Below are 14486 nucleotides of genomic sequence, written 5' to 3' on the forward strand. Positions count from 1 at the left end.
ACCATAAGTCAACACAAGATCTAAGATATGATTAAAGTGGTGGGTGGACTCATTTACATTTTGAGCAAAGCCAATTGAGTCTAATAATAGATTAAATGCAGTGTTGAGGCTGTCATTCTCAGCATCTGTGTGGATGTTAAAATCGCCCACTATAATTATCTTATCTGAGCTATAAGCACTAAGTCAGACAAAAGGTCTGAAAATTCACAGAGAAACTCACAGTAACGACCTGGTGGACGATAGATAATAACAAATAAAACTGGTTTTTGGGACTTCCAATTTGGATGGACAAGACTAAGAGTCAAGCTTTCAAATGAATTAAAGCTCTGTCTGGGTAGAGAGTGAATCTAAGCAGAAGAGTGGTGATTGGAGCAGACTTCAATGGAACAATAGAGAACAGAGTGATGAGGAAGTTGTGGGTCGATATGATATCAAGGAGGAAGGTGGACGACATTCTATGTAGGAGATTCAAAGTAAAAGAGACTGTAAGGTGGTGACAGGACACGGAGTGGAGGTTTGTAGGATGAGTTTTCAGGAAGAGAAAGAGAAAGAGACAGCTGAACTAAGGATCAGAAAGTGGAAGTGCCCATCTCATCTCTTGGCACTGGATGAAGGTAATGTGATTTTGGACAACTGGAAAAGTCCTGCAGATGTGGTGAGAGAGACAGACAGGAAGGTGCTGGATGTAACAACTGGACAATGGAGGGGAGACAAGGAGACTGGGAGGAGGAATGAAGGTGTTCAGGAAAGTATAAGGAAAAAAGAGTTTGGAGAAAAGAACTGAGATCATTGGAGAGGAGAAGAAAGTGGACAGGAGACAGGAGGAGGTGGTGTGAAAAGAGAAAAACTAAAAGGACACATTGAACTGTGGACGAAGAAAGAGAAAATGACTTGTTCTGATTGGACACAGAGCTGGAAAGGATGTACAGTAGGTAAGTAATAGATGTTAATGTGCTGACCAGTGAGGAGAGGGTGTTGAGAAGGTGGAGGGAGTGATCTGAGAATCTGATGAAAAAATGAGTCAAAGAGAAGACTCAGGGCAGGTCTACAGACACTACCTTGTTCAAAAGCAGTGGGAGGAGCCAGAAACTAATGATCATGATTTTAATGTCAGGAATAAACTCACAGACACGGAGAGAACATGTAAACTCCACACAGAATGGACTTGGACTTTAATGGGAACTGAACCTAAGACCTTATTACTGTGAGCATGTGATACCCGCTGCACCACCCTGACATGTTTACAACAGAGACTGAAATCCTTTAGTTCTGGTTCAGACGACATATCTGAGTGTTGATGTGAAACTGAATCTGATGAAACAGTTTAGAATTCAGAGAAACATTTTGAAACATTTGAAGCAGAAACTAAATCCTGACCTGAGAGTGTCCAGGTGACAGTGTGGACTCTCCAGTCCAGCAGACAGCAGCTTCACTCCTGAATCCTTCAGCTGGTTGTTACTCAGGTCCAGTTCTGTCAGACTGGAGGACTGAGAGCTGAGAACTGAAGACAGAACTTCACAGCTTCTCTCTGACAGATTACAGACAGACAACCTGCAGAGAAAATAATCAACAAGAAAAAGATTTGTGTCGTCATGTAAAGGTTCAGTTTGTTCTCCACCTCAGACAGGATTCATAAACCAGCTGTGGAACACTGTAGAGCAGGTAGCTGAGTGGATAAGGAGCTGGACTGTCAATATGTAGACCTGCGTTTGAGTCCCACTCACTTTGTCTGTCTGTGTGCTTGTAAAAGACATAATCTCTCAAGGGGAGGTGATGGTCTAGTGGTTAAGCGTTGGGCTTGAGACCAGAGGATCCTTGGTTCAAATCCCAGCCTGACCAGAAAATCACTAAGTGACCTTGGGCAAGGTCCTTAATCCCCTAGTTGCTCCCGGTGTGTAGTGAGCACCTTGGATGGCAGCACCCTGACATCAGGGTGAATGTGAAGCATTATTGTAAAGTGCTTTGAGCGTCTGATGCAGATGGTAAAGTGCTATATAAATTCAGTCCATTTACCATTTTGTCTCAGTCCACCCAGCTGTAAATGGGTTCTGGCCCTGGCTGGGGAAGTAACTGACGTCCCGTACACAGGGAGTTGTAGACTCTCATCCACTAGACATTATGGAATCCAGAGATAAGCACCGACACAAACAGATCTCAGGACCAATGTAGGACTTACTCCTTTAGAACACTGAGTCAAATCTGAAAGTGTTTGTTTCTGTAGTTGTTCCGCCCAGCTGGGGTTCTTTTGAGGATTGTTATGTTCATGTTCCTTTCTAGTATGTTGCATGTTTAATTTCACCCTCTGGTCATCTGTCTCATGTGTATTGATTAGATCTGTTCCTCCTCTGAGTCCTCTCTGTTTACCTGGTTGTCTTCCTGTTGCACTTTTTACTTTCTGTGCTTTTTGTGCACGTGTGTGTGCATGGATGAAGTACTGTGCACTTGCTCGTGTGTGTGTGTTCCACCCTGTGCACCTGTTGTCCTCCTCTTGCTTAGTCTTCGTCCTCTTCACTTCATCTCTTGTGTCTCATGTCCACTGTCCACTCTGTCTGTATTTCCCTTCTTCATTAGTTTTGGATTACCTGGTTATGTGGATGATGATTATGTTTTACATGGTCGTTGTATTTTGTTATTGGTCACAGTCAGTTTTGTTCTTCTTAATCACATGTTACTTTTGGATCCTGACTTCTCCCTCATCTGATGCCTCTTGCATTTTCTGTCTTGTAATATCCTTTTCATTGTTTAGATATTTCCTCGTGTTTGTTTGTTCTTTTAGTGTTCTGTGTTAAGTGTCTCCATTCGCTCTTTAGGTTTGCATTTATTTCTTAGAGGTTTATTTGATTGTTTGAGGGTCTTATGTTATTCTCTGTCTTTTGGTTATGTTTTTGTTGTTGCTGCCCTTTTGTGGTTATTCTTGTTTCCTCACCTGTCTACAAGTGTCTTAATCATTAACACCCGGGTTGATTAGTTGGTTTATTTATAACATTCCCGGTTTGTCTTTTCTTTGTGAGTCCATTGTTTGTCTTTTGGTTGATAGTAACAGAGCTTTGTTCTACCCTCCGGTTTGTTAGTACTGCTTTCTGATTTTCCCCTCTGAGAAGAATTGTGTTCTTTTTTACCTTTTTGAATACTGATTCTCTCACAGTTTTCTTCATTCCACTTGTAAGCTTTTGTTAGTTCTCACTTTGACTGTAATAAATCACCTGGGTTTTTGGCAATGATCCATCTGAGTCTGTCTTTGCATTTGGGGTTTGAAACCTTACATTCCTGGTCCCATTCCCAACACCTTCCCTGTCAAACCAAATTTGATTTGACAGGGAAGGTTAAAAAATGCTGTTCTTACCAAAGTACAATGTTCATCCATTTTGCTCTACACCCCGAGTGTTGTCTGATCAAATTAAGAACCTTTTCCATGTCAAAAAATAAATAAAATGTAAACAGTTATGCAAAACAACTCTTTTTTTCCAACTTTGAAAAGTTTTCTGCTACAAGATGGCGTGCAGCGCACTGTAGGTGCTACGAGATGAAATGTGACAAATGAGACACACCACAGGACAAGAAACACAGAGTGACAAGTTCTGGCTCCTTCTGAAAACAAAATCAACAGTTGTGACTGTTTGCTTGTTTGTGCTGCTAAATAAAATCTCTGCTTTTATCTTCACTGTCATCATCATGTTAAAGGTTCAGCTGAAAGCAGACTCATTCTGTTGTTTCATAAAGGGCAAAGAATAACCCATATAGAATATTTAATAACTATCATGGCTGATCACCTAAAATGATCTCCCGCACAGTTTCCATTCTGTTGGGGTGCACATGCATACAGTTCATTCCACCAAGATATATATATATATACAGTGAGGAAAATACGTATTTGAACAACCTGCGATTTGGCAAGTTCTCCCACTTAGAAATCATGGAGGGTTCTGAAATTTTCATCTTAGGTGCATGTCCACTGTGAGAGACATAATCTTTTATAATTAAGTTGTATGTTACTGCTGCAAATAAGTATTTCAACACCTGTGAAAATCAATGTTAATATTTGGTACAGTAGCCTTTGTTTGCAATTACAGAGGTCAAATGTTTCCTGTAGTTTTTCCACCAGGTTTTCACACACTGTAGCAGGGATTTTGGTCCACTCCTCCATACAGACCTTCTCCAAATCTTTCAGGTTTGGAGTTTCAGCTCCCTCCAAAGATTTTCTATTGAGTTCAGGTCTGGAGACTGGCCAGGCCACTCCAGGACCTTGAAATGCTTCTTATGGAGCCCCTCCTTAGATGCCCTGGCTGTGTGTTTGGGGTCACTGTAATGCTGGAAAACCCAGCCATGACCCATCTTCAATGCTCTTACTGAGGGAAGGAGGTTGTTTGCCAAAATCTCGCAATACATGACCCCATCCATCCTCCCTTCAATACGGTGCAATCGTCCTGTCCCCTTTGCAGAAGAGTACCCCTAGAGTATGAAGTTTCCACCCCCATGCTTCGCTGTTGGAATCGTTTTCTTGGGGTTGTTCTCATCCTCTAAACATGGTAAATGGAGTTGATTCCAAAAAGCTCTATTCTGATCTCATCTGACCACATGACCTTCTCCCATGCCTCCTGTAGATCATCCAGATGGTCAATGGTGAACTTCAAACAGGCCTGGACATGTGCTGGCTTGAGCAGGGGGACCTTGCTGCCCTGCAGGTTTTTAAACCATGACAGCATCATGTGTTACTAATGTAATCTTTGTGACTGTGGTCCCAGCTCTGTTCAGGTCATTGACCAGGTCCTCCTGTTTAGTTTTGAGCTTTCTCAGACTCATCCTTTCCCCACAAAGTGAGATCTTGCATGGAATCCCACACTGAATGAGATTGACAGTCATCTTGTGTTTCTTTCACTTTCTAATAAATAATCATAACAGTTGTTGTCTTCTACCAAGCTGCTTGCCTGTTGTCCTGTAGTCCATCTCAGCCTTGTGCAAGTCTACAGTTTTGTCCCTGGTGTCCTTAGACAGCTCTTTGGTCTTGACTATGGTGGACAGGTTGATTGAGTGTGTGAACAGGTGTCTTTTATACAGGTAACAAGTTCAAACAGGTGCAATTAATACAGATAAAGAGTCTAGAATAAGAGGGCTTCTTAAAGAAAAATTAACAGGTCTGTGAGAGACAGAATTCTTGCTGGTTGGTAGGGGGTCAAATACTTATTTGCAGCAGTAAATAAATTATTAAAAAAATCATACATTGTGATTTCCAGATTTCTTTTTTTTTTAGATTATGTCTCTCACAGTGGACATGCACCTAAGATGAAAATTTCTGACACCTCCATGATTTCTAATTGGGAGAACTTGCAAAATCACAGGGTGTTCAAATACTTGTTTTCCTCACTGTATATATTTATATTAAGTACAGCATTCTATCAATTAAACAAGTAATTGGATAAAAAGTAGTTTGCTTTTTTAAACAATATCTTTAGTCCAGGGCTGTCCTGAAGTAATGGCACAATGGTGCTTCGCCATCATGCAGATTTTCAAATTTAGGGTGTTCCCTCTCTTTTTTCCTGGATAATTTTTTTTTTCAAGCCATTCCAAGTTTTGGAGCTCTCCCAGACCATAAGCTGGAGGAAGCCACCACTTTGTGCCACCAAGAACAAGAAGAAAAAAAAAAAAAAACATTTTAAAAAGCTGAAAGTCTCTTCTGTAATTATTTTATGAGTTATGGTCCCACCATTCACCACAGCCATCCTTCATCTCTTCAGCTTACTGGTAGTGAGAAAAATTACACTAACAACATGTCATTCATGATGAACGGTTGAGGTTACAGAGGTGGGGCTATGACATCATTTCAGAAAAGCTCCAGCTTGATCACCTCTGCTGAACCAAGAGAGACTGTCCAGCATCACCTCTCCCTTTTGAGAGGTGATGCTGGACAGACACTCTAATGACACCAAAGTCTCATCAGCAGGGATCCAGGTGAAGACAGGCAGGAAACGGAAGGATGAAGAGCCAGTGGAACAGACTGAAGCACAGAGAGCTGGTGAGGACAGTTACAGCAGGTCAGGCAGACTTTGGGAGCAGCCTGAGATCTGAGAACAACAAAGCCAGAGGAAAGGAAAGACGCCGGCCGGTGCAGGATGAAATCTGAGTTTGGGTGGAAGAAACCCACGAGAGCAGGACAGTCAGGATGCAGCAGCAAGTAGCAAGTAGGTTGGAGAAACGAATTGAGATCATTGGAGAGGAGAAGAAAGTCGAAGTAGACAGGAGGTGGTGTAAAGTGAAAAGAGAAAAACTAAAGAAAGGACACATGAACTGTGGAAGAATAAAGAGAAAAGGACTTGTTCTGATTGGCCACAGAACCGGAAAGGATGTACAGTAGGTAAGTAATACAATTTGCAAATTTTTATAGTGCTGACCAGTGAGGAGAGGGTGTTGAGAAGGTGGAGGGAGTGATCTGAGGATATGATGAAAAAAATGAGCCACAGAGAAGACTCAGGACAAGTCTACAGACACTACCTTGTTCAAGGGCAGTGGGAGGAGCTGGAAACTAATGAACATGATTTTAATGTCAGGAATAAACTCACAGACACGGAGAGAACATGTAAACTCCACACACAATGGACCTGAACTTTAATGGGAACTGAACCTAAGACCTTCTTACTGTGAGCATGTGATACCCGCTGCACCACCCTGACATGTTTACAACAGAGACTGAAATCCTTTAGTTCTGGTTCAGACGACATATCTGAGTGTTGATGTGAAACTGAATCTGATGAAACATTTTAGAATTCAGAGAAACATTTTGAAACATTTGAAGCAGAAACTAAATCCTGACCTGAGAGTGTCCAGGTGACAGTGTGGACTCTCCAGTCCAGCAGACAGCAGCTTCACTCCTGAATCCTCCAGCTGGTTGTTACTCAGGTCCAGTTCTGTCAGACTGGAGGACTGAGAGCTGAGAACTGAAGACAGAACTTCACAGCTTCTCTCTGACAGATTACAGCCAGACAACCTGCAGAGAAAATAATCAACAAGAAAAAGATTTGTGTCGTCATGTAAAGGTTCAGTTTGTTCTTCACCTCAGACAGGATTCATAAACCAGCTGTGTAACACTGTAGAGCAGGTAGCTGAGTGGATAAGGAGCTGGACTGTCAATATGTAGACCTGCGTTTGAGTCCCACTCACTTTGTCTGTCTGTGTCCTTGGACAAGACATAATCTTTCAAGGAGAGGTGATGGTCTAGTGGTTAAGCGTTGGGCTTGAGACCAGAGGATCACTGGTTCAAATCCCAGCCTGACCAGAAAATCACTAAGTGACCTTGGGCAAGGTCCTTAATCCCCTAGTTGCTCCCGGTGTGTAGTGAGCGCCTTGGATGGCAGCACCCTGACATCTGGGTGAATGTGAAGCATAATTGTAAAGTGCTTTGAGCATCTGATGCAGATGGTATAGCACTATATAAATGCAGTCCATTTACCATTTTGTCTCAGTCCACCCAGCTGTAAATGGGTTCTGGCCCTGGCTGGGGAAGTAACTGACGTCCCGTACACAGGGAGTTGTAGACTCTCATCCACTAGACATTATGTAATCCAGAGATAAGCACCGGCACAAACAGATCTCAGGACCAATGTAGGACTTACTGTTGTGAAAGTGTAATGACACGGACCCACAACAGGGGGCGTAAATGAACGGACAATAGATGTGCCAAAAATACAACACTTTACTGTTGTGAAGCGTGCACAACGAAATACAGACAAATACAGAATTTGGACAGAGTCAAATGTACTAAGGTGATGTGTGGGCAGGCGCGAGGATAGAAGACGTCCGTCCAGAGAAGAGCCGGATCCCACACGATTTCCACTGCCACCGAACTCGGAGAATACTGGAGCCACCAAGTTCTGAGTCCCCAGGTGGCCACCGTCTCCGGCTGTCAGATCTGGTACTGCTGGCAGGAAGCAGAAACAGTTATGTGTGGGTGTGTGTACACCCAGCAAATACAAGTAGCGACAGTTCCTCAATGGTGGGTAAGACACCTCCACCTCCAAAACAGGAACACAATAACGAGTACAGTAGCACCTACTGAACACGGCTGAGAATATACCTCCAAAGGCAAACGATATCTCGGCAGCGGGGTGGAGATGTCTTCCAGCTTATATGGAGTGGTTGATGATTGGGGACAGCTGTCAGGAGTTAATGAGTGACAGCTGTCACTCTCGGCTGTCCTGTGAGGCGGCAGCGCCCTCTCGTGCCTGAAGCCCGCACTCCAGGCAGGGCGCCCTCTGAATGGTGGGCCAGCAGTACCTCCTCTTCAGCGGCCCACACAACACTTACTCCTTTAGAACATTGAGTCAAATCTGAAAGTGTTTGTTTCTGTAGTGGTTCCGCCCAGCGGCCCGCCCAGCTGGGGTTCTTTTGAGGATTGTTATGTTCATGTTCCTTTCTAGTCTGTTGCATGTTTAATTTCACCCTCTGGTCATCTGTCTCATGTGTATTGATTAGATCTGTTCCTCCTCTGAGTCCTCTTCCGTTTACCTGGTTGTCTTCCTGTTGCACTTTTTACTTTCTGTGCTTTTTGTGCACGTGTGTGTGCATGGATGAAGTACTGTGCACTTGCCCGTGTGTGTGTGTTCCACCCTGTGCACCTGTTGTCCTCCTCCTGCTTCGTCTTCGTCCTCTTCACTTCATCTCTTGTGTCTCACATCCACTGTCCACTCTGCCTGTATTTCCCTTCTTCATTAGTTTTGGATTACCTGGTTATGTGGATGATGATTATGTTTACGTGGTCGTTGTATTTTGTTATTGGTCACAGTGAGTTTTGTTCTTCTTAATCACATGTTACTTTTGGATCCTGACTTCTCCCTCATCTGATGCCTTTTGCATTTTCTGTCTTGTAATATCCTTTTCATTGTTTAGATATTTCCTCGTGTTTGTTTGTTCTTTTAGTGTTCTGTGTTAAGTGTCTCCATTCGCTCTTTAGGTTTGCATTTATTTCTTAGAGGTTTATTTGATTGTTTGATGGTCTTGTGTTATACTCTGTCTTTTGGTGATGCTTTTGTTGTTGCTGCCCTTTTGTGGTTATTCTTGTTTCCTCACCTGTCTACAAGTGTCTTAATCATTAACACCTGGGTTGATTAGTTGGTTTATTTATAACATTCCCGGTTTGTCTTTTCTTTGTGAGTCCATTGTTTGTCTTTTGGTTGATAGTAACAGAGCTTTGTTCTACCCTCCGGTTTGTTAGTACTGCTTTCTGATTTTCCCCTCTGAGAAGAATTGTGTTCTTTTTTACCTTTTTGAATACTGATTCTCTCACAGTTTTCTTCATTCCACTTGTAAGCTTTTGTTAGTTCTCACTTTGACTGTAATAAATCACCTGGGTTTTTGGCAATGATCCATCTGAGTCTGTCTTTGCATTTGGGGTTTGAAACCTTACATTCCTGGTCCCATTCCCAACACCTTCCCTGTCAAACCAAATTTGGTTTGACAGGGAAGGTTAAAAAATGCTGTTCTTACCAAAGTACAATGTTCATCCATTTTGCTCTACACCCTGAGTGTTGTCTGATCAAATTAAGAACCTTTTCCATGTCAAAAAAATAAATAAAATGTAGAAGTGTTATGCAAAACAACTCTTTTTTTCCAACTTTGAAAAGTTTTCTGCTACAAGATGGCGTGCAGCGCACTGTAGGTGCTATGAGATGAAATGTGACAAATGAGACACACCACAGGACAAGAAACACAGAGTGACAAGTTCTGGCTCCTTCTGAAAACAAAATCAACAGTTGTGACTGTTTGCTTGTTTGTGCTGCTAAATAAAATCTCTGCTTTTATCTTCACTGTCATCATCATGTAAAGGTTCAGCTGAAAGCAGACTCATTCTGTTGTTTCATAAAGGACAAAGAATAACCCATATAGAATATTTAATAACTATCATGGCTGATCACCTAAAATGATCTCCCGCACAGTTTCCATTCTGTTGGGGTGCACATGCATACAGTTCATTCCACCAAGATATATATATATATATATATATATATATATATATATATATATATATACAGTGAGGAAAATACGTATTTGAACAACCTGCGATTTTGCAAGTTCTCCCACTTAGAAATCATGGAGGGTTCTGAAATTTTCATCTTAGGCGCATGTCCACTGTGAGAGACATAATCTAAAAAAAAAAAAATCTGGAAATCACAATGTATGATTTTTTTAATAATTTATTTGTATGTTACTGCTGCAAATAAGTATTTCAAGACCTGTGAAAATCAATGTTAATATTTGGTACAGTAGCCTTTGTTTGCAATTACAGAGGTCAAATGTTTCCTGTAGTTTTTCACCAGGTTTTCACACACTGTAGCAGGGATTTTAGTCCACTCCTCCATACAGACCTTCTCCAAATCTTTCAGGTTTGGAGTTTCAGCTCCCTCCAAAGATTTTCTATTGAGTTCAGGTCTGGAGACTGGCCAGGCCACTCCAGGACCTTGAAATGCTTCTTATGGAGCCCCTCCTTAGATGCCCTGGCTGTGTGTTTGGGGTCACTGTCATGCTGGAAAACCCAGCCATGACCCATCTTCAATGCTCTTACTGAGGGAAGGAGGTTGTTTGCCAAAATCTCGCAATACATGACCCCATCCATCCTCCCTTCAATACGGTGCAATCGTCCTGTCCCCTTTGCAGAAGAGTACCCCTAGAGTATGAAGTTTCCACCCGCATGCTTCGCTGTTGGAATCGTTTTCTTGGGGTTGTTCTCATCCTCTAAACATGGTAAGTGGAGTTGATTCCAAAAAGCTCTATTCTGATCTCATCTGACCACATGACCTTCTCCCATGCCTCCTGTAGATCATCCAGATGGTCAGTGGTGAACTTCAAACGGGCCTGGACATGTGCTGGCTTGAGCAGGGGGACTTTGCTGCCCTGCAGGTTTTTAAACCATGACAGCATCATGTGTTACTAATGTAATCTTTGTGACTGTGGTCCCAGCTCTCTTCAGGTCATTGACCAGGTCCTCCTGTTTAGTTTTGAGCTTGCTCAGACTCATCCTTTCCCCACAAAGTGAGATCTTGCATGGAATCCCACACTGAATGAGATTGACAGTCATCTTGTGTTTCTTTCACTTTCTAATAAATAATCAGAACAATTGTTGTCTTCTACCAAGCTGCTTGCCTTTTGTCCTGTAGTCCATCCCAGCCTTGTGCAGGTCTACAGTTTTGTCCCTGGTGTCCTTAGACAGCTCTTTGGTTTTGGCTATGGTAGACAGGTTGATTGAGTGTGTGAACAGGTGTCTTTTATACAGGTAACAAGTTCAAACAGGTGCAATTAATACAGATAAAGAGTCTAGAATAAGAGGGCTTCTTAAAGAAAAATTAACAGGTCTGTGAGAGCCAGAATTCTTGCTGGTTGGTAGGGGGTCAAATACTTATTTGCAGCAGTAAATAAATTATTAAAAAAAAAATCATACATTGTGATTTCCAGATTTATCTTTTTTTTTTTTTTTTTTTTTTTTAGATTATGTCTCTCACAGTGGACATGCACCTAAGATGAAAATTTCTGACACCTCCATGATTTCTAAGTGGGAGAACTTGCAAAATTGCAGGGTGTTCAAATACTTGTTTTCCTCACTGTATATATTTATATTAAGTACAGCATTCTATCAATTAAACAAGTAATTGGATAAAAAGTAGTTTTGCTTTTTTAAACAGTATCTTTAGTCCAGGGCTGTCCTGAAGTAATGGCACAATGGTGCTTCGACATCATGCAGATTTTCAAATTTAGGGTGTTCCCTCTCTTTTTTCCTGGATAATTTTTTTTTTCATGCCATTCCAAGTTTTGGAGCTCTCCCAGACCATAAGCTGGAGGAAGCCACCACTTTGTGCCACCAAGAACAAGAAGAAAAAAAAAAACATTTTAAAAAGCTGAAAGTCTCTTCTGTAATTATTTTATGAGTTATGGTCCCACCATTCACCACAGCCATCCTTCATCTCTTCAGCTTACTGGTAGTGAGAAAAATTACACTGTTAACAACATGTCATTCATGATGAAAGGTTGAGGTTACAGAGGCGGGGCTATGACATAATTTCAGAAAAGATCCAGCATGATCACCTCTGCTGAGCCAAGAGAGACTTTATGTCCTGAGCCCGAGTTGTGAGGAAGGGAAAGGTGCCAGAAACGTTCTGTTTTTCCATCAAACACATTGATCGATCACTGAGAGGCCAGTTAAGAGCCACACTGGTTGGGTCTGACTCACAGACTCAGCAGCAGCATCGCCCTTTATGGGAGGAAGAACAAGCTGCAACTCCCTTTGAGAGGTGATGCTGGACAGACACTCTAATGACACCAAAGTCTCATCAGCAGGGACCTTATTGCTGTGAGCATGTGATACCCGCTGCACCACCCTGACATGTTTACAACAGAGACTGAAATCCTTTAGTTCTGGTTCAGACGACATATCTGAGTGTTGATGTGAAACTGAATCTGATGAAACATTTTAGAATTCAGAGAAACATTTTGAAACATTTGAAGCAGAAACTAAATCCTGACCTGAGAGTGTCCAGGTCACAGTGTGGACTCTCCAGTCCAGCAGACAGCAGCTTCACTCCTGAATCCTTCAGCTGGTTGTTACTCAGGTCCAGTTCTGTCAGACTGGAGGACTGAGAGCTGAGAACTGAAGACAGAACTTCACAGCTTCTCTTTGACAGATTACAGACAGACAACCTGCAGAGACGATTAAAAACAAGAAAGAGTTTCATATTATAAATTAAGTTATTGTTCAAATATCAAAGTGTCTCTGTCCTTACAAAGCTTTTTTAGATGCTTTGATCACTGGCAGCAGCATCAGAAGAGCCTCATGTGAAGCAGAGTATTTCTTCAGGTCAAACACAGCCAGATGTTGATCTGATGACAAGATGAAAATCAGAGCTGATAAATGAGAAGGAGACAGATGTTCTACAGAGAGACGTCCTGAGCTCAGGGATCTGATCCACTAGAGAACGATCCTTCAGTTCATTCAGACAGTGGATCAGATTGATGTTTCTCTCTACAGACAGATTCTCATCGAACTTCTTCTTGATGTACTCGACTGTTTTCTGATTGGTCTCTGAGATTCTGTCTGTCTGTGTCATCAGGCCTCGTAGGAGAGTCTGATTGGTCTGCAGGGAAAGACCCAGAAGGAAGCGCAGGAACAAGTCCAGGTGTCCATTTGGACTCTTTAAAGCCTCGTCCACAGCACTCTGATGGAGACGTCTTAGTTCAGGTTTTTCTTTAAATATTTTAATCTTTCTGGATGTTGTTTGTTCTTCTGACAGCAGATTGACTCCAGACTGGTTGAAGGTCAGATGGACATAAAGAGCAGCCAGAAACTCCTGAACACTCAGATGGATGAAGCAGAAGACCTTGTCCTGGTAGAGTCCTCTCTCCTCTTTAAAGATCTGTGTGAAGACTCCTGAGTACACTGAGGCTGCTCTGATATCGATGCCACACTCTGTCAGGTCCTCTTCATAGAAGATCAGGTTCCCTTTCTGCAGCTGCTCAAAAGCCAGTTTTCGCAGAGACACAATCATCTTCCTGTTCTCTGGATTCCACAGTGGATCTGTCTCAGCTCCTCCATCATACTTGACTTTCTTCACTTTGGACTGAACCACCAGGAAGTAGATGTACATCTCAGTCAGGGTCTCTGGCAGCTCTGGTGTGTCTCTGGTGTCCAACACGTGCTGCAGAACTGTAGCAGTGATCCAGCAGAAGACTGGGATGTGACACATGATGTGGAGGCTTCGTGATGTCTTCATGTGGGAGATTATTCTTCTGGACTGCTCCTCATCTCTGAATCTCTTCCTGAAGTAGTCCTCCTTCTGAGGGTCAGTGAAGCCTCTGACCTCTGTCACCATGTCCACACACTCAGGAGGGATCTGATTGGCTGCTGCAGGTCGTGTGGTGATCCAGAGGTGAGCAGAGGGAAACAGGTTCCTCCTGATGAGGTTTGTCAGCAGAACATCCACTGAGCTCGACTCTGTGACATCAGTCAGGATGACATTGCTGTGGAAGTCCAGAGGGAGGCGACACTCATCCAGACCGTCCAAGATGATCAAGACCTGGAAGTGTTGGAAGCTGCAGATTCCTGCTTCTTTGATTTCAGCAAAGAAGTGATGAACAAGTTCCACCAAGCTGAACTTCTTCTCTTTCAGCACATTCAGCTCTCTGAAAGTGAATAGAAATATGAAGAGGACGTCCTGGTTGGTTCGTCCTTCAGCCCAGTCCAGAGTCAACTTCTGTGTTAAGACTGTTTTCCCGATGCCGGCCACGCCCTTTGTCAGCACTGTTCTGATTGGTGGCTGTGTGTCAGCTGAGACTTTAAAGATGTCTTCACATGTGATTGTTCTTTGTTGTGTGTCTGTTTTCCTGGATGCTGCTTCAATCTGTCTGACCTCATGTTCCTTGTTGACCTCTGAAGCCCCGCCCTCTGTGATGTAGAGCTCTGTGTAGATCTCCTTCAGAAGAGTCGTCTTTCCTGCTTTAGAGATCCCCTCAAA

The 14486-nt window shown here is 42.7% G+C and overlaps 1 protein-coding gene and 1 long non-coding RNA gene across 3 annotated transcripts in view; both read left to right on the top strand.

Moving 5' to 3' along the window:
- LOC117503795 (NLR family CARD domain-containing protein 3-like) overlaps nt 1-14486 on the top strand; it is a 554615-nt gene that overhangs the window by 403688 nt on the left and 136441 nt on the right. The window lies entirely within an intron of this gene.
- Nucleotides 6590-11108, top strand: LOC117503809. Its single transcript, XR_004558671.1, has 3 exons — nt 6590-6694; nt 7029-7033; nt 11097-11108. It is a non-coding gene; the product is annotated as an uncharacterized LOC117503809 (long non-coding RNA).

Source organism: Thalassophryne amazonica, chromosome 22 (genome assembly GCF_902500255.1).
Source record: "Thalassophryne amazonica chromosome 22, fThaAma1.1, whole genome shotgun sequence".
NCBI classification, from domain to species: Eukaryota; Metazoa; Chordata; class Actinopteri; order Batrachoidiformes; family Batrachoididae; genus Thalassophryne; species Thalassophryne amazonica.